The sequence below is a fragment of the Tachyglossus aculeatus genome, chromosome 16 (assembly GCF_015852505.1).
Source record: "Tachyglossus aculeatus isolate mTacAcu1 chromosome 16, mTacAcu1.pri, whole genome shotgun sequence".
Classification (NCBI taxonomy): domain Eukaryota; kingdom Metazoa; phylum Chordata; class Mammalia; order Monotremata; family Tachyglossidae; genus Tachyglossus; species Tachyglossus aculeatus.
Window position 1 is genome coordinate 45,323,845 of NC_052081.1, and position 8,076 is coordinate 45,331,920.

Consider the following 8,076-nt stretch of genomic DNA (forward strand, 5'->3'; position numbering starts at 1 on the left):
TTTTACAGATGAGTCCCCCTTCTAAGCCTCACTGAAGGCCCATTTCCTCAAAAGGCCTTCCCTGACAAAGCCCTTATTTCTTCTTCTCCCTCTCCCTTCTGAGTCACCCTGACTTGCTCCCTTAATTCATCCCCCCTCCCAGCCCCACAGCACTCCCAGCCCCACAGCTGATCTGTATTAATGTCTGTCTTCCCCTCTAGACTATCAGCTCATTGTGGGCAGGAAATGTGCCTGTTTATTGTTGGATTGTACTTTCCCAAGCATTTAGTACAGTGCTCTGCTCACAGCAAGTGCTCAATAAATATGATTGAATGACTGAATGAAGGAAGGAAGCCCAGTGAACTTGACACAGATTTTAAGCAGGGCAGTGGCAGAGGCCAGAAAGATTCAGGTCCCCTGACTCTGCCTTGTGAACATACCGGCATGTTAGATTGTAATAAGTGCGGTATTTGTAAAGTGCTTGCTAGGTGCTAAGCACTAGGGTGGATTTTTTTCATGGTATTTGTTTACCCACTTGCTATATGCCAGGCACTGTTCTAAGCACTGTGGCAGATACAGGTTAATCAGGTTGGACACAGTCCATGCCCTGCATGGGACTCACGGTCTTAATCCCCATTGTACAGATGAGGGAACTGAGGCATCGAGAAATGAAGTGATGTTCAAGGTCACTCTGCAGACAAGTGGCGGAGCTGGGATTAGAACCCAGATCCTTTCAAACTCCCAGGCTGGGCTCTATCCACTAGGCCATGCTGCTTCTCTTCTCTCCCAGAGGGCAGAGAATACGTGTCTTGCACTCTACCACTGCACTGCACTCAATAGCTGTCCAAAAAAATCCACGGCTGCTGCTACTACAACTATTACTACTACTTAACTCCAACAGACCAGCGATATTTGGAAGCCTGATTATCACCCCACAGAGCAGGGGAATTCTGCCTGATAAGAGAATGTCCTTCCCGGGTCCTGTGGGCTGCCTGCCACTCCTTGAGAAGGAGTCTCTGACAACTGAGCTCTCTTCAGTCACCTGTCACCAAACTCCTGGGGATTATCACTTGTCCCCCACATCTCCATTCCAAACTGGGGCTAACACAGAACAGAGCTGAGTCCCGTGAACTTAGCCACCCTTTCCCCCAGGGGCAACCAGGAAGGGAAAGAGCTGGCTCTTCCTGTCCTATAAGGAGGGCCAATAATAATATTTATTCATTCATTCATTGAATCATATTTACTGAGCACTTACCGTGTGCAGAGCAGTGTACTAAACACTTGAGAGAGTACAATACAACAATAAACAGGTACCTTCCCTGCCCACAACAAGCTTACAGTCTTGTGTGGGGGGGGGGGAATAATACTACTAATAATAATTATAATTGTGGTATTTGTTAAGCACTTACTATGTGCCAGACACTGTACTAAACACTGGGGTGGATACAGTCCCTCTCCCGCAGGGGACTCACGGTCTTAATCCCCATTTCACAGGTGAGGGAACTGAGGCACAGGGAAGTAAAACTACCTGCCCAAGGCCATGCAGCAAACAAGTGGTGGATCCGGGGTTAGAAGCTATGACCTTCTGACTCCCAGCCTATGCTCTATCCATTACGCCTTACTGCTTCCTAGCATGTAAGCCATCCAGGACCACTTCAGAAGCAAGGTGTAGTAGTTCAGAGTCATCTCCTAAAACAGTGCTCAGCACTTAGAACAGTGCTCAGCACTAAGAACAGTGCTTGGCACATAGTAAGCGCTTAACAAATACCATCATTATTATTGTTATTATTATTATCTCTAGGAGCAGGTGGATAAAATGATACAACCCCTCTCTAGACTGCAAGCTCCTCTATGGCAGGGATCGGGGCTGCCTGTCAGTCAGTCAGGCAATCATACTTATTGAGCACTTATCATGTGGAAAGCACTGTATTAAGCACTGTATTGGGAGAGTACAATAGGACAAGGAATAGACACATTCCCTGCCCACAACGAACTTACAGTCTAGGGGGTGGGGAGACAGAGAGAGACATTCATATAAGTGAATAAATTACCAATTCGATTGTATTGTATTTACTGAGCACTTACTGTGTGCTGAGCGCTGTTTGTATTGCACTCTCCCAAGTGCATATATCGATAATTCTATTTATTTCTAATGATGCTACTGATGCCTGTTTACTTATTTTGATGTCTGTCTCCCCCGTTCTCGACTGCGAGCCCGTTGTGGTTAGGGATTGTCTCTTTGTTGCTGAATTGTACTTCCCAAGCACTTAGTACAGTGCTCTGCACACAGTAAGCACTCAATAAATATGATTGAATGAATGAATGAATAAAGCGCTTAGGACAGCGCTCTGCAAAGTAGGGGCTCAATAAATACCCTTTATTGATTGATCTTGCTGAGGAGGACTGGGGAGGGTCAGCTGGATGGGGAGATGATGGTATCTGATGTTTACATATGAAACAGGAGCTGCAATACTAATGACACCTGAAAAAGGACAAACAGCCCAGGTGCATATGCAAAGTGGATGGTTCTCCAGAACGTAAGCTCTTTGTTCATTCATTCATTCATTCATTCAATCGTATTTATTGAGCGCTTACTTTGTGCAGAGTACTGTACTAAGCTCTTGGGAAGTACAAGTTTGCAACATAAAGAAATGGTCCCCACCCAACAGCGGGCTCACAGTCTAGAAGGGGGAGATGGACAACGAAACAAAACATATAAACCAAATAAAATAAACAGAATAAATATGTACAAGTAAAATAAATAAATAAATAGAGTAATAAATATGTACAAACAAATATATAGGTGCTGTGGGGAGGGGAAGGAGGTAAGGCAGTGGGCAGGGAATATATCTATCAGGTTTGTCAGAGTGTACTCTCCCAAGAGCTTAGTACAGTGTTCTGCCCACAGTAAGAATTCCATAAATACCACTGATTGATTGAAAAGAATATTAGAGAAACAGCATGGCCTAGTGGAAAGAGCACAGGCCTGGTTATCAGAAGGACCTGGCTTCAAATCCTGGCTCCGCCACTTGTCTGCTGGGTGACCTTGAACAATTCACTTCACTTCTCTGTGCCTAAGTTGCCTCATCTGTGAAATGGATATTAAGACTGTGAGCCCATGTGGGACAGGGACTGTGATCTTGAACAATTCACTTCACTTCTCTGTGCCTCAGTTGCCTCATCTGTAAAATGGAGATTATGACCGTGAGCCCATGTGGGAAAGGGACTGAGTCCAACCTGATCAGGCTGTCTCTACCCCAGCACTTACTACAGTGTCTGTCACATAGTAAGCATTTAACAGATAGCATTTAAAAATGAAATAAAACAAAACAAACAAACATAAAGTCCCAGAGTGCAAACACCTGCTGTGGGACATTTAATATTATCATAATGTGCATTCCCCTCAGTGTCAGGACTGTAAGGTTTAGGATATCTACGTCATCACCATCATGACATTTATAAAGCTCTTAGGAGGTACCAAACACTGTGCTAAGCACTTGGATACAAGGTACTCAGATCTGACCCGGTTCCCATCCCACCTGGTGCTCAGGTCTATGGGTGCTTTATTCCCATTTTAAAGATGAGGTCGCTGAGGTCCAGAGAGAGCACCTAAATATACGTATATATGTTTGTACATATTTATTACACTATTTATTTATTTTATTTGTACATATTTATTCTATTTATTTTATTTTGTTAATATGTTTTGTTTTGTTCTCTGTCTCCCCCTTCTAGACTGTTAACCCACTGTTGGGTAGGGACCATCTCTATATGTTGCCAACTTGTCCTTCCCAAGCACTTAGTACAGTGCTCCGCACACAGTAAGCGCTCAATAAATACGATTGAATGAATGAATGAATGAAGTGACTCACCCAAGATCCCACAACAGGCCAGTGGCAGGCCTGGAATCAGAATTCAGGCCCTCTGACCCCCAGTTTGGGGCTCTTTCCCTTTCAACTCGATCATCTCTGCATTTATCCTGTGGGTGAAATCTCAGCCTCCCTGTCCTGCCAAATATCTAAAGCTTTCCAGGAGGGTTCCAGGGCCTCTTCTGGTTCAAGGTCTCCTCATGAACTGCAGGAGAAGCTCTCTGTGGGCAGGGAACGTGTCTATTATACTGTTATATTGTACTCTCCCAAGGGCTTAGTACAGTCAATTGTATTTCTTGAGTGCTTAACTGTGTGCAGAGCACTGTACTTGGGAGAGTACAGTAAAACAGTATAACAGACACATTCCCTGGCCGCAACAAGCTTACAGTCTAGAGGGGGAGACAGACATTAATATAAAGGATAATCCCAGCTCCTTAATTGTCTGCTGTATGGCCTTGGGAAAATCACCTAACTTGTCTGTGCCTCAGTTACCTCATCTCTAAAATGGGGATTGAGACCCGGAGCCCTATGTGGGACAGGGACTGTGTCCAATCTGATTTGCTTGTATCCATCCCAGTGCTTAGTGCAGTGTCTGGCACATAGTAAGCACTTAATAAATACCACAAGTATTATTATTATTATTATTAAATAAAGAAAATTACAGTTATGTACATAAGTGCTGTGGGGCTGGGAGGGGGATGCATAAAGGGAGCAAGTAAGGATGACACAGAAGGGAGTGGGAAAAGAGGAAAGGAGAGCTTAGTCAGGGAAGGCCTCTTGGAGGAGATGGGCCTTCAATAAGACTTTGAGGGTGGGGAGAGTAATTGTCTGATGGATATGAAGAGGGAGGGCATTCCAGGCCAGAGGCATTATAGTGTCTGCACCCGGTAAGCTCTCAATAAATACGACTGATTGATTGATTGATTGATTGAAAAACCAGGCACTAGATGGCTTTGCTGCCTGAAACTTTTCTGGAGACGGTTCTCGTGAGGAAAACACACACAAACCAGCAACTACAGATGAACCCCCTGGCATGAAATACCACAGTCCTAAAGGCTTTCTTCTCTGACCACTTCAAACTTTCATTTCTTCTGGACCCACAACAAGGGGCACTTTGTAAAGCAAATTAGTAAACATCCCCTTAGCTGTGAAAGAAAACAAAGGGAGAAAGGACTGGTTTTAATTACCGAATTTGAAAAAAAAAAAGAAAAAGGATTTTATTCGGTTAATTATTTTCGGTTGTAAAAATGTTTCTGCGCATTCAACGCCCCCTCTTACCCCACCCCACTCCATCGTCCGAAACCCCCTTCCAATTTGCACCCCTGCAATCCAGAGGCGAGAGTTTGTGGCTTCAACTCCAGCCCTGCCCTGGATGTCCTTGTGTGCTTCTGTGTGTGTGCGTGCATGTGTGGGCAGTTCTGGACAGAAAGGCTTCCTGGGGAGACGGCCTTCTGAGAGGAATCTGACATATGTTCTTGGGCTGTCATGGCTTAATTGGGGAAGAAAAGGACTTCAGATCTCATCCCCTTCCCTGCTGGACAAAGCCACAGCCTGCCTCTCCAGAGCCTTCTCCCTGCCCCCTCCTCAGAACAAAGATGTTCCGGGAACTTGACACAGGATGAGACTGCTCTGGTTCCCTTATTAGACTGTAAATTCCTTGAGGGCATCGGCGGGCCTAAATGGATGGTGCCAAACTCCCTGGAGGTTCTCAATACAGCACGAGTCAGAGGATCCTGGCCCCTCTACTAGCCTGCTGTGTGACTTTGGGCAAATCATTTTACTTCTCTGGGCCTCACTGACCTCATCTGTAAAATAGGGGTTCATCTTCATCATCAATCGTATTTATTGAGCGCTTACTGTGTGCAGAGCACTGTACTAAGCGCTTAGCACTGTACTAAGAGGATTAAGACTGTGAGTCCTATTGGGGACATGGACTGTATCCAACCTGATTACTTTACTGTATGTACCCCAGTGCTCAGAACAGTGCCTGGCACATAGTAAGTATTTAACAAATACCATTAAAATATTAATCATTCATATGCATTAAGCACTTACTGTGTGAAGAGCACTGCACCAAGTGCTCAGGAGAGTATGATATAACGGAATCGGTAGACACGTTCCCTGCACACAAGGAGCATATAGAGAGTGGGAGACTCATTACTATAAATAAATGAATTATGGACATGTGAATAATTACAGATATATTCATAAATATAGGTAAGTACTCTGTAGATGTTCTCTACTACTCACCCCTCCATGGCACTTATCTATATATGTACACATTTATCACTCTATTTATATTAATGATGTGTATGTATCTCTAACTCTATATTGATGCTATTGATGCCAGTTTACTTGTTTTGATGTCTGTCTCCCCCCACCTAGACTGTGAGCCCATTATGGGCAGGGATTGTCTCTATTTGTTGCTGAATTGTACTTTCCAAGCCCTCAGTTCAGTGTTCTGCACACAATAAGTGCTCAATAAATACGATTGAGATGATGATGATGATGATTGAATGAATGGATGAATGAATGTTCTACCTAGGAGCATTGCTACAGGTAAGTGTATCTGCTGCGAAGAAGTGGCTACAGTTGGTAGAAGGCTGTTTCTGGATCATTCAGTAGCATTTATTGAGCACTTACTGTGGCCAGAGCACTGTATTAAGTGCTTGGGGAAGTACAACGCAACAGAGTTGGCAGACAAATTCCCTGCCCACAAAGAGGTTACAGTCGAGAAGAGACAATTGTGAATGGGTTCACAGAGGCAGCAATCAGTATGTGTTGAGGGCTACTATGGGCAAAAGACTGTACTAAGCCCTTGGGAGAAGATGGTAAAACTGAATTAACAGACACGTTCCCTGCCCATAAGTTTACAATCCATTCATTCATTCAATAGTATTTATTGAGCACTTACAGTGTGCAGAGCACTGTACTAAGCACTTGGAAAGTACAATTCAGCAATAAATCTAGGGGGGAGACACATTAATATGAATAAATAAGTAATTTGTAATATATAATTTAAGGATATGTGCACAGGTGCTGTGGAATTGAGGGTGGGGAGCATATCAGATGTCCAAAGGTCAGAAATCCAAGTGCACAGATAATACAGAAGGGAAAGCCACCTGGGAAAAAGAGGACTTAATTGGGGAACACCAGTTATTTGAAAGAAGCATGTGTTGGTTGGAGAAAAGGGAAGAGAAGAGAGAGAGAGAGAGAGAGAGAGAGAGGGCGGGGAAGAGAATGGGAGGGAGAAGGGGAAGAGATCTTAAGCTCCTTGTGGGCAAAGAACTTATCTATTAACTCTGTTGCATTGTAATCAATCAATCAATCAATCAATCAATCAAACAATCCAAGGTATTTTTGAGCTCTTCCTATGTGCAGAGCACTCTACTAAGTGCTTGGGAGAGTTCAATACAACAGAGTTGAACACGTTCCCTGCCCACAATGAGCTTACCATCTAGAGAAGAGCAAACAGCACTCTCCCTAGCACTTGGTACAGTGCTCAATATATACCACCGATTGATTGACAGAGAGGTGGAGAGAGAGGGATTAGAAAACAGGATAAGAATAAGAAATAGAGGGACGTTTTCGACCCTACCAATCACTGAGGGGATTGGGAAAAGGTTTTTGATTTGTTTATTTGGATTCCTTTCCCAAGCAGTGGACAGTTAATTCCTGCTGATTTTAATTATGGGGGCTGCGGAGCTGGGTGCAGGGCAGGAGAGCTCATTTTTCTTCAAAATGCATTATGCTCCTTCTCCTCTAGGACCTCCAGCACCCTGGGAGAAGCAAACCGGACCCTTGTCCCTCTTTCCTTCTCCTTTCCATTTTAATTAATATTTTCCAGGTGATGTCATCCTGCCATCCGCATTCTGCTCTCCTCTCTGGCCTCCAACACCCCAGTTCCTTTCATACTTAAAGAGACGCTTCAGCGGTGCTCATTGTGGGAGTGACGTGGAGTGATTTGAAATGTGAAAAATCGGGAAACTCGCAGAATAACAGTGCTTTGCACATAGTAAGCGCTTAACAAATACCATTAAGAAAAATTGGGGAGCCCCAGGTGGGTGGAGGAGGTTGGAATTTCTCTGTGTGTTTGTTTCCTCATCTATAAAATGGGGGAAACTGTGAGTCCCATGTGAGACAGGGACTGTGTCTAATTTTGTGCCAAACACTGTGCTAAACACTGGCAGAGATGCAATACAATAGAATAGAGTCTAAGGGGTAGGCA